The sequence below is a fragment of the Stegostoma tigrinum genome, chromosome 10, assembly GCF_030684315.1.
Source record: "Stegostoma tigrinum isolate sSteTig4 chromosome 10, sSteTig4.hap1, whole genome shotgun sequence".
NCBI classification, from domain to species: domain Eukaryota; kingdom Metazoa; phylum Chordata; class Chondrichthyes; order Orectolobiformes; family Stegostomatidae; genus Stegostoma; species Stegostoma tigrinum.
In genome coordinates, this window is record NC_081363.1 from 22,850,261 (window position 1) to 22,872,951 (window position 22,691).

Genomic DNA, 22,691 nt, shown 5'->3' on the forward strand with positions numbered 1-22,691 from the left:
TCCTGGATAATGTCAATGTTGAGTGATGTTGGAGCTGCTCCTATTCAAGCAAGTGGAGAATATTGCATCACATCCCTGACTTGAGCTTGTAGGTGATGAACCGGCTTTGGGCAGTCACAAGGTGAGTTACTTGCTACAGTATGGCCAGCATCTGACGTGCTCTTGGGGAAGTTGAATTTCTGGTCAACAGTAACTCTTAAGGTATTGATTGTCGAAGATTCAGTAATGGTAACACTATTGAATGTCAAGGGCCAGTGGGTAGATTATCTCTTATTGGAGATGATCATTGTCTGGCATTTGTAGAACATAGAACATAGAACATAGAACATAGAACAGTACAGCACAGAACAGGCCCTTCAGCCCACAATGTTGTGCCGACCATTGATCCTCATGTATGCACCCTCAAATTTCTGTGACCATATACATGTCCAGCAGTCTCTTAAATGACCCCAATGACCTTGCTTCCACAACTGCTGCTGGCAACGCATTCCATGCTCTCACAACTCTCTGCGTAAAGAACCTGCCTCTGACATCCCCTCTATACTTTCCACCAACCAGCTTAAAACTATGACCCCTCGTGCTAGCCATTTTGTGGCATATTATATTGTCCAGATCTTGTTGCATTTGAACATGGAGTTTTCAGTATCTGAGAGGTTGTGAATAGTACTGAACATTGTGCAATCACAGGTGAACATACCCATTTCTTACTTTATGATGGACTGGAGATAAAGATGGAGGAACCTGAGAAAAAGTTTAGATTAGAGGGCTAGAAGAGTGAGGAATACAGGCCAAATGGGGCAGAAGCAAAATTACACTAAAAGGTCTTAATTTTTACAACGAAGAAGCTTATGATTTCTTATTTTTGTTTTTGGAAGAGAGTTGGATGAATCACAGGAAAGGGATATATGAAGATGGATTGTAGTGATAACTATTATTTTGACTTATCTCTGCATTCCAAGCATGATTGTGGAATAGTTAGCAATATCTCTCTTTCAAGTCTAATGAGTTTGAAATTATATGTCTTCTAATTAAGGCATAAAATTGTTAATTACAATCGTGGATTTGATATTTGAGATGAGTTATTCTACAGATGTTTCCATTTATGTGAAAATTTCAATTCAATAAAGAATAGTGATAAGTGAATAAACAGATTCTTCGAGTTTTATTTCCCAATGTCAATCATTACTAAATAATAAGAGTGATTCAACATTTTTCTCATGAGAGTTGAAAGTGGAGGGTGTGTGGGCTTATTAATGTGGAACATGCAGCAATCAGAAATCTGGCTCTATTTTAATTGGTACTTCTCCCATACCCATTTGTTGCACTTTATTGTAAATTCCTCTCTGTGCATTGTTTGGTCCAGAGATTTTTATATGCCAGCTTTTAACTTGGGATTTGCTTTGTATTGCCTTTCAGCTCCAAGGTTCAAAGGTACCAGGAGGGCAGACAAACACCTGTGAATTGATGATAAAAGCATTACACTTCTCAGTTATACACATTTCATTGGTGAAAGAATACACAGAAGAATTGACAGGCCCTGGCATTGACACAATAGACTTTCAAACTGCAGCAGTTGTTTACAGGGAGAAAAGGTCGATCAGGCTAAAATTGCAATATGATTTTTTTTTGCATTTTGCAATGTGAAAAACTTAAGAAACATTTTGGAAACAGATATTTTCTTGATGGAGCCGCAAAGCAACAACGACATGGTTGTGACTTGCAAGAAATGAAAGTCGATGTGATATTGTTGCAGCCTTATTCGTGGTTTGAGATGGATGGCTGACACAGTAAAGATTGCCAGCTTTCAACTTAGGAGGATTTTAGCTCTGCAACTAATAATGGACAGCTATTAAGCATAGTGATGGAATATATTGTTATTTTTATGCCTTATGTAAAAGTATATAATATCTATATTGAGTTTATATTTTTATATTCCTGTTGTATTTTGGCTCCCTTAGAATTAGTTGTTCTCTGCTCATATGCACTACACAAAAGTCAATATACTACAATGCAGACAATTTATAGTTCTTCCTCTATCATACAAAGGTCAATACTTGTGTAATTATTAAGAACTAATTTGTGTACCACTACTGAACTGCCTTGGCTGACTGTCTAGTTGCACTGTTAGAGGTAGAGTTTCTTCAGATAAAACATTAAACTATGTTATAACTTAATCCAGTGCAAATGTGACAATAATGGTGCTAAAGTGGCTGTACAACAGTGACCATCCCAAATAAGCCAATATTCAGGTCATCATCTTCCTGGTACAGGCCTACATTGGTCGACTGGAATGGCTGTGTATAAGGAGTGCAGTAAAAGGCTGGCGGGCCACTGGTGTTGAGGATTATTCTGGAGGAAGAGTTGTTGTCTATCCTTGTTGATTACAAACTGCAGGTCAGGAATTCAAGGATCCAGTTGCGGGGGTGGTCTGGAAGTGGAGCAGAGTCCTCGTTCTCAGAATTTGAAGAAAAGTTTGGTTGGAATTATGGTGTTGAAGGCAGAGCTAAAGATTTGAGCCAGACGTTGGTTTCCTTGTCATCCAGATGTTCCGGGGATGAGCGTAGGGGCAGGGAGATGGCACGTGCATAGCACTCTGATTTGTTTATTTTAAAAAAGTCCACCATGCTTATGGAATCTTCCTACATGTAAAATAACTGGTCGTTTCTTACACATACAATGTCTGCCTTCAACATAATATTTGTATGAAAATTGTTTTGAGAAGTGTCTGAGAGAGATGATGAATTAAACTTTTTTTTATGTTGGCACTGAGAGCACTTTGTAAAGTGGACCTTTCTTTCAGTTTCCAAAACACATTTAAGCAAGCAAAATATCTCATTTCGACAGTGTCAGCTCCCAGTAGGATACTGGGCAGAATGTCAGGCTGAAACAAGTGAATCATGACATGTCCCAGAGACAATTTATGTGAAAACTTCAGACTGGATTGAGCTGTTTTTATTTTATTTCTGGACCCATTTCAACCTTTTAAGGTTTCTTTATTTGCAGGCTTTGACTTTTGCCAAACCTTGCACAGGATTTCATCTAGCAAGATGGGGCATGAATCATTAGGCAATTGATTTCAGTACACATCTCAATTAGTTGAAACTTACAATAAATTTGTCTCAATGTAATTTATTTCTTGTAGAATCATTACAAAATATTAGATAAAACAACCATTATCAATTTGGTCACAGTTGTTGGATCAGAAAGGTAATGGTCATAAATAGACCAATGTAATATGTAATATGTTCTATGTTCTATGTTCTATGTAATAATGCTTGTACGCTCAAATTAAAGAACGCAGCAAACACAAATTTGACCATTTGCAATAATTGAGACTAAAATGGAATTTTACTCCTCAAAATTTAGAATTCAATCTCAAATAATTTTAATTGATTCAGGAAGGTGCTAAGATGTTAGCAACATGTCAAACTCATCCAATCTCAGCCACATGCTACTAAAGGTGAAAGTTGTGTCAAGACTTACAGATAGTCAAAGTGAAGAGTCAGTTTTCATTAAGGCCAAACCCATGAGGAGAAACTTCATTGCTGTCTTAATTGAACCACTAATCAACAGGAGCTATCAATATTTCACAAGTCCAGCTATATGAGTCAGAAACACAGACTCACAGTTTTGTTACAGAATAGAAGGAGGCCAATCAGCCCATCACGATTGCACTGGCTCTTCAAACTATCATCATTTCTTAATGCCAATCTTAATCCCGATATGGTTGCACACTATTCCTAACCAAATACTCAAGGCTGCCTCAACTAAGCTTGCGTTCACCAAATTTCCAGGCAGTGCATTCCATACCTTAGCTACTCCCTGTGAGCAAAAGCTTTTTATTTTCACATTACCCTTCTTTCTTTTGTACAGCATTTGAAATCTACACCTTCTCATTCTTATTCCTTTTACAAGCAGGAAGAGCTTCTTCTTATCTACTCTACTCGACCACTGATGATGTTGAACCTCTATCAAATCCCCCGTCAGCCTTTTCCTCTCTAAACAGAACGGTCCCAAATTCTTTAATCTGTCCTCATAACTGAAGTTTCTCAATCCTGGAACCAATCTTGTAAGGTGATTTTGCATTCTCTCTAATACATTCACATCTTTCCTACAATGTGGCACCCGTAACTGTATGCAATACCCCACCTGAGGTGGAATAAGTGTCTCATAACAGTTTAACTCACAGCCTTGCTCTTGTACTCTATCCCCTATCGATAAAACTGAGGGCATTGGAGACTTTATTATCTACTGACTTCACCTGTCCTGCCATATTCAATGATCTATGAACATATACACCAAGACCCTCTCCTCCTGCAAGCACTCTAGGATTGTGTCCCCTGTTTTATATTGTCTTGAGACATTCTTCCTACCAAAATGTGCATCTCACACTTTGCTACATTCATCCTCTCTGTCAACTACCCCCTGACTCCACCCCACCGTCCACCATCTCGTCAATGTCCTTTCAGAGTTCTGCACTGTCTTGCTCACAGTTTAGAATTCTTCCAATTTTTTTTTGCCATCTGTAATCTTTGAAATTGTCTCGTGAATATCAAGATCTAGATTATAAAAGGCCTCATCATTCCAGAGGTATGCAATAACTCCTCTAGACAGGTTAATTAGAAGATATGTAAAATATTACATGGAACCTGATATATTCTTGGGCTTTTGTGGTGCTGCGGTAGTGTCTCTACCTCTGAGACAGAAGACCTGAGTTCAAGTGCCACTAGCTCCAGAAATGTGTCATAACATGCCTCAAATAAGTTGATTGAAAGAAAACAATCTACAAAAGCTCTAGATGCAGTTTGTAAACCATGTGAACAGTCATGGATAATTGTGAGGTTATCCATTTTGATTGGGGGGAATAGAAAAACAATTTATTATCTAAATGGAGGGAAACTTTCAACTGCTGCATTGCAGAAGGATCTGGGTGTCTTTGTGTTTGATTTGCTGACAACTGGTATGCAGGTCCAGGTGATAATAAGCAAGGCAATTGAAACTACAGCATTTATTGCTGAAGGAATAGTGTATAAAAGTAGGGAAATGTTGCTTCAACTTACAAGGCATTAGAGAGGCCACACCTTTGGAGTACTACGTAGAGTTTTGGCTCCTTTACTTGAGGAAGGATATAGATGTTTGGCGGCAGTTTGAAGGAGATTCACTAGACTTATTCCAAGTTGAGGAGTTTGCCTTATGAAGCAAGATTGACTGATTTAGGCCTATACTATATCACATTTAGAAGAATACGAGGAGGTCTAGTTGAGGTATATAAAATGTTAAACGGGACTGACAAAGTACACGTAGAAGGGATGTTTCCCCTTGTGGGGCAACCTGGAATGGGAGGTAACAGTTTTCGGATAAGGGATAGCAAATTTAAAACAAAGGTGAGGAGGGATTGCAAAGAGTGATGAATATGTGGAATTCACTACAGTATAGAGGATGTTAGAATGTTGAGTAAAGTTAAGGAGGATAGTGATAGGTACTTAATTTGCAATGTGTTGAAAGGTTTTGGAGAGTGGGCTGGAAAGTGGAGTCGATGCCAACATGAGATCAGTTATAATCATATCAAATGGCAGAGCAGGCTCAAGGAGCAGAATTACCTACTCATGCTTGTAGTTCTAAAGTTCATGGATCATAAAATTCCTACAGTGTGGACACAGGCCCTTCAGCCCAACAAGTCCACACCGACCCTCAGAGCATTCCACCCAGACCTATTCCCCTATAACCCACCTAACTGACACATCCCTGATCTCTACGGGCAATTGACCTTGACCAATCCACCTAGCCTGCATATCTTTGAACTATGCGAGAAACCCAGAGGAAACCCACGCAGTCACAGAGAGAATGTGCAAACCCCACACAGACAGTCATCCGAGGCTGGAATCAAACCTGGGTCCCCGACGCTGTGAGGCAGCAGTGCTAACCACTGAGCCACAGTCCCACCCAGGTCTTATATAAATATTTCTTATGTGTGTTTGGTAAGTGGTGCTGTTTTAGGGATCAAAAAGGGCATTGTCACCTGGATGAATGGGGCATGACTGAGTGCTTAATTCATACTGCTCATCTGTCTTGACCAAAGTCGGTGCCAGGTTATGGTGTTAAAATAGGGAACTCAGTCACCAAATGGGTTAAGAATTTATCAGACTGAAGTATTGGATGGACCGTTCGTATTTAACAGGTAGTTGATAGTTAACAAGGCACGAGGACTGAACGAGATACATTCAAGGATTTTGAAGGAAGTAAGAATGGAAATTGCAGAGTTTCTGACTACAGTCTTTCCATCTTCCCTAGACTCAGGAAAGGTGCCAGAAGACTGAAGAATTGCAAACATTATGGCCTTATACAGGAAAAGGGAGTAAGGATAAGCCCAGTAATTATTGAGCAGTGAGTTTGAACTCAGTGGAGGGAAAGCTTCTCAAGACAATTATTTGGGACAGAATAAAAGTGACGTGAAAAAGTGTGGGTCATATAACAGGAGTCAGTGTGGATTTTTAAAAGTAACACCAAGATCACAGCAGTAATATATCTCAGGAAAAGCATGCATTCCTGTACTGCTCCCTGGGGAACTCCATTACAAGCCTTCTCTCCAGTTTAAAATATACATTGGCCACTATTTCAAACTCATTTTTTTCCATTAGTGCTACTAATTTATTCCAATAATTGTTTCCAGAAGATTCCCCACCACCAAAGTTACACTGCCTGGTCTGTAATTGCTGGGATAATACTTACAACAGCTCTTCAACAAGGCCAGAAAATTTTCAATTCTCCAGAATTCTGGTGTAAGTTTATGGCCAATGATCTTGCAATTTCTGCCTTCACACCATTCCAATTCCTTGGATGGGATTTAATCTAGTTCTTTGTCAATTTTAGTTGATAAAATACTTGATCTTATTTATTTTGAACCCTCCTAGTGGTAGTGTTTCCTCCTCTAACACCATAACCTTGGCAACATTTAGTCGTTTATAAGGAAAGATGTAAAGTTTTCATGTAATACCTCATTCATATCCTATGCCTCCAAGCGTAATTTCCCTTTATAGCCCCTAATTGGTCCGACTAATCTGTTAACCTTTTTTTGTACCATTTACATGTCTATAAAAGATTTTGGGATTCCCTTTTATAATAGTTGCTCATCTTTTCTCATCATTTCTCTTTAATTTTCTTATTCACTGCCCTCTAAATCTTCAGTCTCCCTCTTCGTTCTCAATTACATTTTTAGCTGTACATCTGCCAATAAGCACCCTTTTCAATTCCTACCTCCTTTGTCACACAGGGAACTCTGACTGTGTTTGTCCTACGTTGCCCATTTAAGGAAATATACTCCAAGTGCACCCATAACATGCTCTTTATGAATGTCGCTCCTTATTCGGCTACTGTTTTCCCACAAACCTTTTCCAGTCAATCTTGCCCAGTTCTGTTCTTGCCCAATGAACTTAACTCTCTGTCAATTAATTTTTCTCACTTTAGATTATTGCGTGTCATTCTCCACCACCAATCTGAATCCTATGATACAATGATCGCTATCTCCTAAATGTTCCTCCACTGACACTTGAACCAATTAGGCCACCCATTTTTAAGAACCAGGTCCAACAATGCATCAGAGATAGTAAGAACTGCTGATGCTGGAATCTGAGTCTGAACTATACAGTAAATGGAAAAATCCTGGGGAAAATCAATGTACAGAGAGATCTGGGTGTTCGGTCCATTGTTCCCTGAAAGTGGCAACGCAGGTCAATAGAGTAGTCAAGAAGGCATATGACATGTTTTCCTTCATCAGATGGGGTATTGAGTACAACAGTTGGCAGGTCATGCAACAGTTGTATAAGATTTTGATTCAGCCACATTTGGAGTACTGCGTACAGTTCTGGTCGCCACATTACCGAAAGGATGTGGATGATTTGGACTGGGTGCAGACGAGGTTCACCAGGATGTTGCCTGATATGGAGGGCACTAGCTATGAAGAAAAGTTGAGTAGATTAGAATTATTTTCATTAGAAAGACGGAGATTGAGGGGGGGCCTGATTGGGGTCTACAAAATCATGAGATGGAGAGACAAGGTGGATAGCAAGAAGCTTTTTTCCAAAAGTGGGGGACTCAATTACTAGGGATCATGAGTTCAAAGTGAGAGGGGAATAGTTTAAGGGAGATATGTGTGGAAAGTTCTTTACGCAGAGGGTGGCAGGTGCCTGGAATGCATTGCCAGTGGAGGTGGTAGACGCAGACACGTTAGTGTCTTTTAAGATGTATTTGGACTGGTACATGGATGGGCAGGGAGCAAAGGGATACAGACCCTTAGAAAATAGATGACAGGTTTAGACAGAGGATCTTGATTGGCGCAGTCTTGGAGGGCCGAAGGGCCTGTTCCTGTGCTGTAATTTTCTTTGTTCTTTGTTGACATAACACAGTGTGAAGCTGGAGGAACACAGCAGGCCAGGCGGCACCATCAGAAGAACAGGAAAGCTGATGTTTCAGGTTGGGAACCTTCTTCAGAAATGGGGGAGGGAAGGGGGGTTCTGAAATAAATAAAGAGGGGCGCGGTGATAGCAGAAACGTAACGGTGGGGTTGGCCAGTAAGATGGGAGGACTGGATAGGTGGGAGAGAAGATGGACAGGTCACTGAGGTGGGGCAGAGAGGGGCAGCTGGCCTTGGGATGAGGTCGGGAGTGGGGAGATTTTGAAGCTAGTAAAATCCTCATTGAGACCATTGGGTTGTAGGCTTCCAAGGTGGAATATGTGTTGCTGTTCCTCCTGTTTCTGGTTGACATCAGTGTGACACTGGAGGAGGGCCAGGATAGACAAGGAGTGGGAGGGGGAGTTGAAGTGGTTTGCGACTGGGAAGTATCGTCGTTTGTCACGAACCGAGCGTAGGTGCTCTACAAAGTGGTCCCCCAGCCTCCACTTGGTCTCACCAATGTACTGGAGGCCACATCGGGAATAGGTAATACAATGGACCACATTAGTGGATGTGCAGGTGAACATCTGTCTGATGTGGAAGCCATTTTTGGGGTCTGGGATGGAGGTGAGGGGGTAAGCATAGGGCAGGAGTAGCACTTCCTGCTGTAGCAGGGAAAGGTGTTGGGGATGGTGGGGACTGTGGAGCGGACAAGGGAGTCACAGAGAGGGTGGTCCCTCCTGAAGGCAGATAAGGATGAGAAGGAAATATGTCCTTCATTGTGGGGTCAGATTGCAGCTGGTGGAAGTGGCGGAGAATAATGCATTGAACCTGGAGACTAATGGGGTGATACATGAGGACAAGGGGAATTCTGTCTTTTTTTATTGCATGGAGTGGGTGTGAGGGCTGAGGTGCAGGAAACGCAAGAGATGTGTTCAAGGATATTTTTGATGACTGAGCGGGGGAATTTGCGTTCCTTGAAATACGAGGACATCTGGGATGTTTGGGCGTGGAACGCCTCTTCTTAGGAGCAGATGCAGCAGAGACAGAGGAATTGGGAGCAGGGGATTGCAATCTTGTAAGAAGGTGAGTGAGAGGATGTGTAGCCTAGGTAGCTGTTGGAGTCGGTGGGCTAGAAATGGATAACAGTTTAAAGGTGGAGACAGAGAGGTCTAGGAAGGAGAGAGAAGTATCAAAGGTGGTCCAGGTGAACTTAAGGTTGGGGTGGAAGGTGTTAGTAGAGTTGATGATCTACATCCTTTCATTTTGGATTGGACAAATACTGCTGTAGAAAACTCTCCTGAGCATACTCTGGGAACATTTGCTCCTCCCTGCCCTTTACACTCCCAGTTTCCCATTCTATATATGGGTAATTGATGTCCCCTATTATAACTATTTTATAATGTTAGTATTTCTCTATAATCTCTATGCAATTTATTCGTCTACAACTTTTCCATTCATTGGTGGTCTATCCATCAGTTGGTGGTCTACCCAGAAGTTACTCCTTTTTAGAACATGAAAGCATAGCTCAGATAATTTGTTCACACTTTTTAATGTTTCAAGCAGCCTATTGACCAATGTAAATCTGGAATAAGAACAGAACACTGTTATTAGGAACAATAGAAACAGTTAGAAATGTTTCAAATTCCTGAGTCTGATCTGGAATTCAGTTAGATCATGGCTGACCTGTACCCAAACTGAATTTACCTTTGTATCCTGACATTTGATATCCTTACCTAAAACAAATCTATCTCACTCTTTAAAAGACAATTGAATCAATTTCTCCGGAAGTTTGAGGGAGCAAGTTTTAAATTTCCACTCTCCTTTCATGTGAGAAAGAGTACACAGTAAGCGGAATTTAACATTGTATGTAGACTATCTGTCAAATTAAGATCGTAATACAGGCCTTGAGACCTTTGGGAAATCAGGACCATTTGTCAATGATATCACAGATGAAAGTCCCAGGGTAGGGGAGTCCAAAACTAGAAGGCATAGGTTTAAGGTGAGATGGGAAAGATACAAAAGTGACTGAAGGAGCAACTTTTTCACAGAGAGGACAGTGTGTGTATGGAAAGCCAGAGAAAGTGGTGGAGGCAGGTACAATTACAATTAAAAAACATCTGGATGGATACATGAATAGGAAGGTTACAGAGGGATATAGCAAAATGCTAGCAAATGGGACTAGATTAATATAGGTTTCTGGTAGGCATGGATGAGTTGGACCGAAAGGTCTGTTTCCATGCTGCACAGCTCTATAATCAGTGAGTGGGCTAGAACAGGATAATTGTCGATCCCTGTTGATAACTTTTTCTACAATCTCTGCTTTTAGCTTTTTTTTGTCTTGGTCCTTGGGAATAGAATCTCTGTGCTGCCTCTAAGCATACAGTTGCAGATTCAGTCTGGTGCATCGGTATTTGGGAGCACATTTTGTCTCTGGACTCCATCCTGACACTTCTATTTCTCTGTCAACCAATTCCAATTTTTTCAACATAGCTGTTTGGGCTCTACCTTCAAATACTGGAATTGAGATTGTGTCATTGGGGCCCAGGTCACACCCACAGCCCCAGTTGGTCAGGTAACCCTACAGAACATACCCATCCTGCTCAACTGTGTGATTTTTCCCGTGCAGTAAAAGTCTGTGTCCTGAATTTTAAGTTTGTGACCTGTAGGAGCAGGGAAAGTGGGATAGGTTCATATAGGGGAAAACCCAAGCATAAGTACAATATATCCATTAGTGGCTTTTAAAGTCAACCACCTCAGGAGGTGCGCATTGCAAATGACAAGTCAAGATGTCACATGACTTTTAGGGGAACTTTGTCACATGACTTTTAGGGGAACTTGGAGCTAAGAGTGTTTCCATGCACCTGATACCCTTGTTTTTATATTTGGCGGAGATCACTAAACATAGGAGATGCTTCTCTGTTTCCTCAAATTGTTGCATCAACTACATTTCAAAAGTATTTTATTCACATCCTGAACTCATGAACGACACTATGAAAAGCAAAGTTCCTTCTTCACTCTTTCATTTATCACTATATATACATTGGCAGGGATGTTTATAATGCTCTTGTAAAGTGCCTCTAAATATTTTATGATATTAAAAATGCTATATGAATGCAAGTTGTTGTTGTCATTTCTCTTGATTTAACACATAGTTTTTCTATTTATTTTGACGTAAAGTATTTCTCTACTAATCTATTGCTATATTTTCATAAATGTCAATTTTTCAAGTGTAATTGAAATACACTTGTAGGAAATCATTATCCTCTCATTCCCAATCTTGTTTCTTCCATGCTCCAAGTATTACAGCATCTGTGCCCTTCTGAAATTGGAACAATCCATTTCTACCTGCAATGTATTTTTTTGCAAGGCACTAAAACTGTGAAAATTCTTTATTTCTACCAGGGGTTTTACTTCCTACTATAATCTTCTACTGCTTCAATTTCAGATGTGTTTTAGAACATTAGAACATTACAGCGCAATACAGGCCCTTCGACCCTCGATGTTGTGCCAACCTGTGAAACCAATCTGAAGCCCATCTAACCTACACTAATGTGTCAAACAGCAGCAGATTTATCCAATCGTCTTCCTTTCTGCTTTCAACATTGCTGGCATCAAAAATAATGCTGTGTAATTAACTTCTCAACAACACACACCCTCGTACGCATGTCAAATAAGTAAAAAAATGAGGAAGACTCGTATTTATATGACCTCTTTCATGACTTCAGGACATTCTAACATTTTACAGTTAAGGGTTTTTTTGTTTTAATTGAAGTGCTGCCAAGTAGTAATTGTGCTAGCCATTCAATATACTGCAAGCTCCCACAACAGTAATCTAATACAGCCTAGAAAATCTGTTATTTTTTGATGTTGATTTAACCATAGTTTTGACCAACAAGTGAGGAAAAAAAATTATGCTCTTTAAAACAATGTCGAGGGAAATTTTCCATCCCCCCCCCTCCCCCTTGATCTTTGCTGTGATGTCTTATCAGGAAGAAGATATCACTATCAGTCCATCAATCTCTCTGTATTGTATTGGGTCATCAGCCCAGACATCTGTGCCCAAGTCTTTCACATAAAACTTGAAGCAACAAAGTGAGAGAACTTGATGTTTGGGACAATTTATTAAAGATTGTGAAAGAGGGAGTCAAGACTTGTTTTACTTCAGTGACAGTCCTTTAATCATTCCTCATTTGCACAAAATTGGAACAAGGTTATAGCCAGTGAATGTAAAATGGAACAATGTTACTGCACAATATAAAGAACCCTTGTCTTTGGGTGGGGTAGTTTAAGCAAAACTGTCTAGAATTTGCAATTACTTTCAAAGTAGAGCTGTCTACCTCCATTTGTCTCAATTTCCTAAAAACCAAATATGGTTGGATCAAGCTTACCAGTTTAATGCCAGTTTGAATTGGATCAGTAGAAAATGTTTGATGTGTTGTACTGTAATAAAAATGTACAGCACAGTTTTAAACTGTACTTGAATTTGCAAACATGAATACGATGACCTTCTCTGCAAACTGTACCCATCCACACAATGAACAAAATTACTTCAACACACCTCCATGTTCCCTAGACGACATCTCTGTGTCAGGCTTGTGCGGTGCCCCAGTGCAGCTCAGCACAAGCTAGAAGAACAACACTTCATTTTCCATTTGGGAACTCTACAGTGTTCTGGAATCAATATCAAGTTCAACAATTTTAGGGGTTGAAGCACCTTCTCCCATGTCCTTACGCAAACCCCCACACATCAGGTCAAGTTATCACATGGTTTGCTATTACACACAATCCATTGTGAGCTATTAATTGTCCACTAGTATCTATTTAGTCTCCAAGACTAATTGTTACCCATTCCTTTGTCTAAACAACTTCTCTCCTCTCTCTTTGGGCTCTATCTTCACCTATCATTTACACCTTATCCCCTTCCCCACTCTATCTTTTCTGCTTACAAAACGATACTTTCCTCGCTACTGTCAGTTCTTCAGAAGGTTCCACTGGAACGTTAACTCTGATTCACAGATGCTGCTAGACCTCATCAGTTTTTCCAGCAATTTCTCTTTTTGTTTGCAACAAAATTACTGGTTGACAGATCCTCTAGAAAAAAAAATAAAAACAGGAATCTTAATCAACTTCTGGAGGTGAGAAGAGACTTCTGGATATATAGTGAGCTTGTGGGGCCCTTGCGTTTATTCTGTAGAAAGCTTTCATAAAATCAGATATAATTTTATAAATTTATCATCACACTCTGCAAATAATTCTATAAAGTATCATCATATCTTGTAAATGAATTCTTGTTGATTGATAAAGTGAATGGACAAGTTATTATTCATGACCATATATCACAAAAATGACAAAAATATTGGCCGTACTATGAAGAAGTTGAAAACAATGCCTCACCATGAATACTTGAAGCATAAAGCAACTCTCAGGAGCAGACATGTTCAGATAAAACATGTTTATGGTATTCTGTCTTCACTGAAAGAACTGACCTTAAACAAAGCTGCATTAACATATTCTGCTCTTGAGCCAGAGAGACTGCTAGCACTGGTGATAACAAGGTGTAGAGCTGGATGAACACAGCAGGCCAAGCAGCATCAGAGGAGCAGGAAGGCTGACATTTTGGAAGAAGGGTCTAAGCCTGACGTGTCAGCCTTCCTGCTCCTCTGGCACTGCTTAGTCTGCTGTGTTCATCTAGCTCTGCACCTTGTCATCTCAGATTCTCCAGCATCTGGAGTTCCTACTTTCTCTGATAGCATTTGTGGTTGCTTCTGAGGCTTATCATTAGCAGTGTATCATGTATTTAAGTGGCACAAAAGGTTTCATTTGCACACAGGCGACCTCAATATTTACTAGAATGACTATAGTTGCAATTCGACAGGGTATGACATGCTAACATCAGACAAGCATGACCTACTTTATGAGAGAGCAATAGGAAAGGTAACAGATCGATTTTCATTGGTGTCCATGTGGGGAAAACTTACTAATTAACATCCTTGAAATGCAGAACTTCAAAATACACACCAACAGCAAGCACTTGTTAATTTAAAATTCAATCCCAGTGAAACATGTTTCTTTTCTAAAGTGTATGTAACTTAAATGTTGGGATATTTGCATTCAGTCTGAAAATACTATGATACCAGCTGATGGCACTACTGGACAAGTCAGATCCCAGAATGAATCTGAGGTTATTGGTTTAAAAAAGATAGTTTAATTATTTTTGGTGATCCTTCACTGAATCTTCGTCACACAAAGCTGTGGAGGTTCTTTAGTAACTAAACAGAACTTTATTGCTCAAAAGAAAGAAAATTAAATAAAACAAAGTGAAGTATCTAGAAACAGAATAGTTTTACAGATTTTGAAACACATGGTGCTCTCCTGTTTATCACCTTGTTGGTCTTCTGGCTCTTTTTCCAGGATCTAGTTTACCTTTTGAAAACACACTTTCTGCACGGAGATACCCTATGTCCTTTAGTACCACTTTCTTTTTTGATATGAAAATAGTGCTGGGCAATGTCTCAGTGAGTATGAAAAACTTCATCTATGAGAGATCCTGCTGGTTGGAGTACTTTGCCGACTGTAGTAATTGTGTTGTCTATACCCAAAGTGCATAATTGGTGTTGACCTGCAACATGTATTCATGCCAGCACCCTCCTTCCACCAAGGTACCAATGACATGGCCCTTTTTCCTTCCCAGAAGGTCTTTCCAGAAAGCTTTGATTGGAGTAGTTGTAATTACCAACTCAATTAGACTCTCTCTGTTTGTTTTCAGAGAAATCACAGTTTTGCCTTTAGCAGCAGCATTTGTCAATAAAGTCATCAATACATTCTTGGGCTTTTTTTGTCTGTAATACATGAACTGGAGTCTGTTGATCCAGAAGTTAATTTGTATTTCGAGCTAGTTCGCAAGTACACTGCAGATCTTCTCCAGATGTTCTTTATTGCCTCAATATTCACATAGTTTTTTCCTTTATTCCTTCATGGGATGAGGATGTCTCTAGCTAGGGCAGCATTTATTACCCATCCTTAATTGCCTAGAGGGCAGTTAAAAGTTAACCACATTGCTGTGAGTCTGGAGTCACAGGTAGGCCAAACCAGGTAAGGACAGCAGTTTCCTTCCCTGAAGGGCTTTAGTGAGTCAGATGGGTTTTTCCAATCAATAATGGATTAATAGTCATCATTAGACTCTTAATTCCAGATTCTTTTTTACTGAATTCAAATTCCACCATCTGCTGTGGCAGGGTCCAATCTCAAGCTCAATGAATATTATCCATTTTAGTCCAGAGATAATACCACCAGGCTATTGTCTCCTATTTGTTCAGCACAGCCCCTCTTTGTGGATTGCCATCATTATTTTAAAAGATCTTTCTCAGGAAAGCCCTTATGACTTCATCTGCAAAAGTAAAGCTGCATATGTTGTTTAAAAGCTGTAGTTCAGTAAAGATGTCATGAGTTACCCACTTAATAGTCACATTTTTGCCTTATGTTTCTTGTTACAGATCTGTGGCATTTTGTGTTATTGAAGTAGAATGCAGTATTTGTTTTGTTTGTTTTGCTGAGTTATGAGCCATGTCATTAATGTATGACATGCAGTGGCAAGTTTTGGTATGAGAGGCATTTTGCACCACATCAAATGACATCACACTAGCTCTGCTAGCCAATTGAAGAAAACAAAATGGTGGGACCAACAGATCACTGCTCCCAGGACAACAGCCAGGGAGAAAATCATATTTTTGTACTTACATTTTGTTTCTTTGAATAGGAGGACTGTGTTAAACTGAGAGTATGCTTTGGCTGTTTATGTTATTTTTAAGCTTGTAAGATGTACTTTAGTTGGCAATTTTGTTTCTAAATCTGTAAGAAGTCATTTGACAGCTGTGGCTTTCATATCTAGATGATGGCTGAATTTTTTACTTGTAATAGCAGTATAGGCCTTAGAGCTTGATAGATCTTGAACTTCAAGTTGAAGGTAAGTAGGTAAGTCTGACTCCTGGTTGTTTAAATTGAACATTTATACTTATGTAAACAGATTCTCTTTAGCTGTCCAAATGCTTTACAGTCTAGTGCTGCCAAGTCTTCAAGCAAAGTTCTTTTATGAATAGTTTGCTGACCACTGCACCATTACCGTAAAATGGTGATATCTGTCACTACCACGCTGTGATACTTATATTAGCTTCCGCAATATAAGGATGAGATGTGGGTCATGTAGTGCTGAAAAATGCAACAAACCTTTATTATAGCATCTGGTATTTACATGTACACAGTACAATCACACGCACTTGTGTCTTTTAGATCAAGCTAAGCAACAGGAATGTACTGAAGCATGCTTCTTTCAGCTTGCCATGCCCCAAGAGCACAGTAAAATAGAGATTGCAAGTTTTATATCATTCGATCACATAATCTAGTCATGACATCATCAGCGTGTCCCTGAAAGATGTATTGCACATCTGCTATGGAGCATAACAAAACACATAAAATTACTGAGGTACTGGAATACTGATAAGTAATGTCAACCTTGGCTCAGAAATCATTTACTACTTGCCTCTCTCACCATGTTGCTCATTTAAACATCAACTTTAAACATTTTAGCATGTAACCTAAAATAATAGTTACCAAGGGAGTGCCATACTGTTGGAGCCTTTCTCAGTAAATACCAGATGGGACCCATCTTCCCTGTCAGTCAGGGATATTATGGCACAATTTAGCGAAGAGCAGGGAAGAACCTGCAATGTCCTAATTAACATCTATTTCTCAGTAAGCATCACAAAAACATTTCCTAATATCATTTATCTCATTGTTATTAACAAATTGGCTGCTACCTTTCCTACACCACACCCTATAATATACTTTGGAACACCCTGAGATCACTTTAAATGGATGTAAATTCTTAATTTCTCCCCCATTTATTTAAGTATGAAGTCCACATCATGCCTTCAATTATCTTTGAATCATTCTCAGTAGTTTACATTGCATTTAGATTCCTAATAAAAAAAAGCCAAAAATCTATTTCTCAACCATGTAACATTATATATATCATATACTTCTGAAACCACTAAATAGATATACTAGAACTGAAAGAGAGGAAAATAAAAAAAAGTAAACAAAGGGTTTTTAACTTGCAAAATGGCTAAGGAGTTGTCTGATGATAGTCTTTAAGATTATGAAACGTTTTTGAGCAGGTAGAAGTAGGAAGGATATTTCCACCTAATGGCAGAGAGCCACACCAAAAAAATGACAGTCATCAAAAGACATTAGGGCAGAATTAGGCTATTCTACCCGTTTCTCAATCCCATTCTCCTACTTTCTCCCTGTAACTCTTGATCTCCTTGCTAATAAAGAACTTATCTGACTCTATCTTTATACCACTTAAAGACTTGGCCTCCACAGCCATCTGCAGCAATGAGTTCCACCAATTGACCACACCCTGGCTGGAGAAATTCCTAATTGTTTCAGTTCTAAAGGGTCATTCCTTCACTTTGAAACTGTGCCCTCACATTCTACTCTTTACCACTAGTCGATACATCTTATCCATGTCCACCCTATCCCGGCCTTTCCACATAAGTTTCAATGAGATCCCCCTCATCCTCCTAAACACCATCAAGTACAGACACAGTCCTTAACTGTTCCTCATCAATTCCAATAGGGAATTCAGGAGAAACTTTTTTTTTAATCAAGGGAGTAGCATCATAGGGATCAAATAGTATGATTGCATGTATAATATTATTGCTGTCAGGTTTTTAAAACAGCATCAGAAATAAAAAAAGATAGTATCAATTAATTGTGTCCTAATTTGGTTAATAATTACTCCAAAGCTTGCTGAAAATGAATTGATTTTGCTTTGAAAACGATATTAAATTGTATTTGTAAATCTCTTGAGTAAAAAAGATGTGTCTTTTTAAATTTTAATGTGGTAATTTACAGTTGCTTTTATGCAATTCAGCTGATGAGACTACAAAAACATGAAAGCCTATGATCAACTGGAGAATTTTTACATGCATAAACACTTCCAAACAAGCAAGTTATCTGTTCCCATGATTGGTTTCTATTTCATAGTGAATGCTGACTAGAACTTATTGTCTCCAGTTTGTTGAACTGAGAGAATTCTGCAGAAAATGTACTCTTTTCAATGATAATGTGGAAATGATAATGGAGGTGCTTGGGGGTCAACCAGTTTGAGCACATGTAAAAGAGGTCCTCCATAAGATTTCAGATAATTGAGGTGCCTTCTTTTGATTCTTTTTAAAAAATACTGCTTTCAAACAAGAGTATATATTCTTTCACAATGGCTCAAATGATTTTGATAGTTGTATTGTGGCACAATATATTAGCATATTTTGTCTCACAATATGCTGTTGTGTGGTGTCAAATTTAAGACTAATTTGACACTGGTAGCTTTGAAGTCTATTTGTGATTTATCACAGTATCATTTTGGAGATCTTTAGTTTAAGTAAAATGGAACAGACAGTATTTTACGGTAGCAGTGAAAGTATATTTACAAAACCTAGGCATTCACTGCAGCGCAACAATTCATGAACTGCTGAACATAGCATGTTTTGAATGAGAGTTTAAACAGGCACCTATTTGTGCTCTCATTTGAATGCAATAGATACATGGCATCGTTTTTAAGAAAAGAGTGAGCTCTTCCTACTGTCTAAGCTAACATCCACCTCTTAGTTCAATCACTAAAAACAAAACAACTTATGTGGTTATTATATCTCTGCTCCCTGTGAGAACTTGCTACACATTAGAATGATTGTCATATTTCCCACCGTGACTGTAAAGAAGGTGGAGGAAGGATTGCAGGTTGGCCTAACCTTTTTTGTGAAGAGAGTCCTCCTGGATTTCTATGGGATTCCATGCAAGTGTGACCTCCAAGAGCATGAAGCAGTGTGAGCATTTCCTGAAGATATTTGAGGAGAAAGGAGATGAGGGCCCCCTTTCTGTCCTGTCTGCAACACCCATTGTTCATTGTCACTGCTCAGAAGAGCCAGGCTGTTAGAATCCATGTGTAACACACCCAGGTCCTGGCAGCAGAGGTCCTGACCTTCCTGGGAAGCTATGTACTCAACTTGAAGGAGGCAGCACTGACATACTGGACCCGTTCGGAATCTGAATTAGCAAGCGACAGGTCAAGGTGACCCTGAGGGTGGATGCTAGTGGGAATCAGTTTCACAATCAGAGGGAGCCAAGGCTACCTGACATATGCAGAGCAGATTAGAATGTGCCAAAACTGGGAGATCACGGCACATAGCAGCGGACTGCAAAGTGACTCCCTGCATGAACTGCAAACATCTGACAAAGGACTGCGAGGAGTGCAAGAGCTGCTACCAGTGTGGGGGAGGCAGATCAACTGTACAAGGCCAGACCAAGGTCACAGGGGGAGGGGCAGGGCGGCATATACGCTCAGATGGCCAGAAGTGTCAATGCCGCCTGTGGACCTACCAAAACAAGACACCCGAAATGAGGGGCGGCCAGAAGATGAGACAGGCCAGAGAGGAGAGAAATGTAGCCAGCACTGTGGCACAGCAACCCACTCAAACTCCACCTGAACCACTGCAATCAATAAAGGATGAGGAAACGAAGGAGCGGTGGAATGGATTCTGGTGAGAAAAAACTGGAAAAGGAAAACGCATCATATCCCCACTGCAAAACAGATAGAGGCAACTGCTTGATGGATACATCAGCAGCTGCTCTTGGGCCTGCCTGAAACTTGTTGGTCTTCCAGGTGACCTCAAACAAGTGTGGTAGGCTAGCACATTCCAAGGTCCAGGAATACTTGCTAAGGGATGTACTAAAGCTTGGGGCAACTACCATCAAGATGCAGTGGGGAAAGACCACTGACTAGGTCTTTCTGCCAAAGTATAATGTGTGTCCGTTCATTATTTGACCTTCCAGGTACATAAATGTAGTATTGTATAAGTAAAAAATGCCTTGGGTTTGTTGTTCTCCATTTGCAAAGACTGTGCAGAACTAAACTGGTCTGGTGACTACATATGTATATAAGATTTTTCATGGGTAAAGCATATTTTTGAAATGAAGAAAAGACACTCAGCGGCAATAATTCCTAACATGAAGGACAAAGAGGTAGCCTCCAGCTTGGTAACTCCAGCTCACTACTTGTCCATCTGTACATTGATTAGTGTTCACCATCTTGGGGAACACTCCATGGAAGGTAAATACATGTGCATCCCCTTCCAGCAGATCCTCATTGACAACATGGGTTGCTGATTACCTGCTGTTTGAGATTTATGATAAAATAAAATAAGCTGTGAAGCAGAGATGTGGACAACAGTTACTCGTTTGGGTGCATGGCTAATCTTTTAAAAATGCCGTCAGCAGTAGAAATCCCCAGGGATCCTGGCAGTGTGCAGCAATTGTGTCTGTAGCACCTGGGGAAATATGAAAGGTTGGTGGCTGTGGGGGGCTTTGAATAAAGGATTTCATACCCAAAACCAGCAAAACCAGTGTAATATCCAAAATACCAAGCCGGGGCTGTGAGAAACGTACATAGGCCAACCCAAAGAAAACTGACAATACGGATACACAAAAAACAACTAGCCACCAAGAAACATGACCAATTCTCACTTGTGTCACTACACACGGACAACGAAGGACGTAAACTCTACTGGGACAATACATCCATAATCGCATAAGCCAAACAGAGAAACACCAGGGAATTCCAACTGGAACTCCATCAACAAACACATTGAATAAGATCCTGTGTGCAAAACACTGAAAAATAGAACTGGAAGTAATACCAACCACCCCAACAAACTGAGGCACATCAATAACAAGCGGGACAGAACACCAATGTTTCACCAGAGGCACACTGACAATGTTACCCAGCAGGGGTGATGAAACATTTACATCCAAACCTACCAAGATTGGAAAACATGTCTACAACCTTATCCTCAACCTGAGCTCCAAATCTCGAAAGTTTTTAATATAATTGAAGAAGAGAACCAGGCACATAAAAAGAACTCGGACTCATAAAAAGAATTCCTCAATGAAATTCATCAAAAATGCCACTGAATTGATTTCTGGTAAGATTAAGCCCACTGTCTTTGATATGAAAATTTGAATATGTACCCCTCTGAATAATTCAAAACACACATGGAGACAGATGCATATGAGGTAAAGGGGAAAACATGGATTTCTCTTTGCACAGATTATGTTAGGGAGCAAAATAATTATAGCCAAGAAAGGTCAGTTCTTGGAGGAATAGGACCATCAGGTTTTGGACTGAATTCACAACAAGTTGTTTCAGAAAGGCAGAAAGATGAGATGAGTAGCCAATTTCTCAGCAGAACTGCCTCACTTGAGAAGCAATATGATCTCCATTGCCCTCTAAATGCTGTCAAAACAGAGTAAGTCAGGTGACCTCCAGTAAACAAATTCAGCAATCGGTTGAAATCATGTGATGTCCTTGGAATGTTTTTCTCTAAAGAAAAGAGCCAATCTCTCCCTTCATTGATCTTTGCTAAAATAAAACAATCTCGGTATCTCCACAGAACTTGAAATACAGGACCTAATTCAAAGTGTTTGTTGATGGAGTTTCGTTTGAAATAAAGCCATTACTCAGAAGCCTTCAAAACTCAAGCCCTCACAAAAATGATTTTGAATCACTAAGAACGATCTTCTCTGAAGTGCAATGTAGCATCATTTCTGAAGTTTTATGTGGCATCAAATCTATCTGAGAATTGGAGAATTCTTGATTTGTTCTCAAGTGTTTCTTGGTAATTTTTGTGAATGATTGCAAAATACACACTCCACTCCTGGCATTACTGATCCATTCATGTTCATCAAATAGAATATTTATGGTTTCCACGCAGAGTTGCATTGCTGCATTTCATCATCTTTGTATCATTGCAAGATATGGATGACAGTTAATTTTACTGTTGTAGCTCACATCATTGACTTCTAACGATCCAGTTAGATATATTTCAGAAATCTGACTGGTCGACCCTGCTTCCCCTGATTGTTTATTTCTGTTGCAGGGACCTCCACATGGCTTAAAGGGAAATAGAGTTAGCTGTTTACATAAGCTCCTAAGTCACTTTTCGGCCTGAGTTTGCTTTCGCCAATCTTCTTTGAGAATATGATGTCATTAGTGTGGCACAATATAAATGTAGAAATAAATGGGCTATCAATTTTTAATTACCATCATTTGAGTTTAATACCTGTGGCTTTCATTTTTTAAAATGGTGTTATAAAAGGGGACAAACCTGGGCCAAAATTATTGCAACAACCTCAGAACTGCAGGTGATTTCAGGAACCAATCTAGAATTTTTAAACAAGTCTGAAC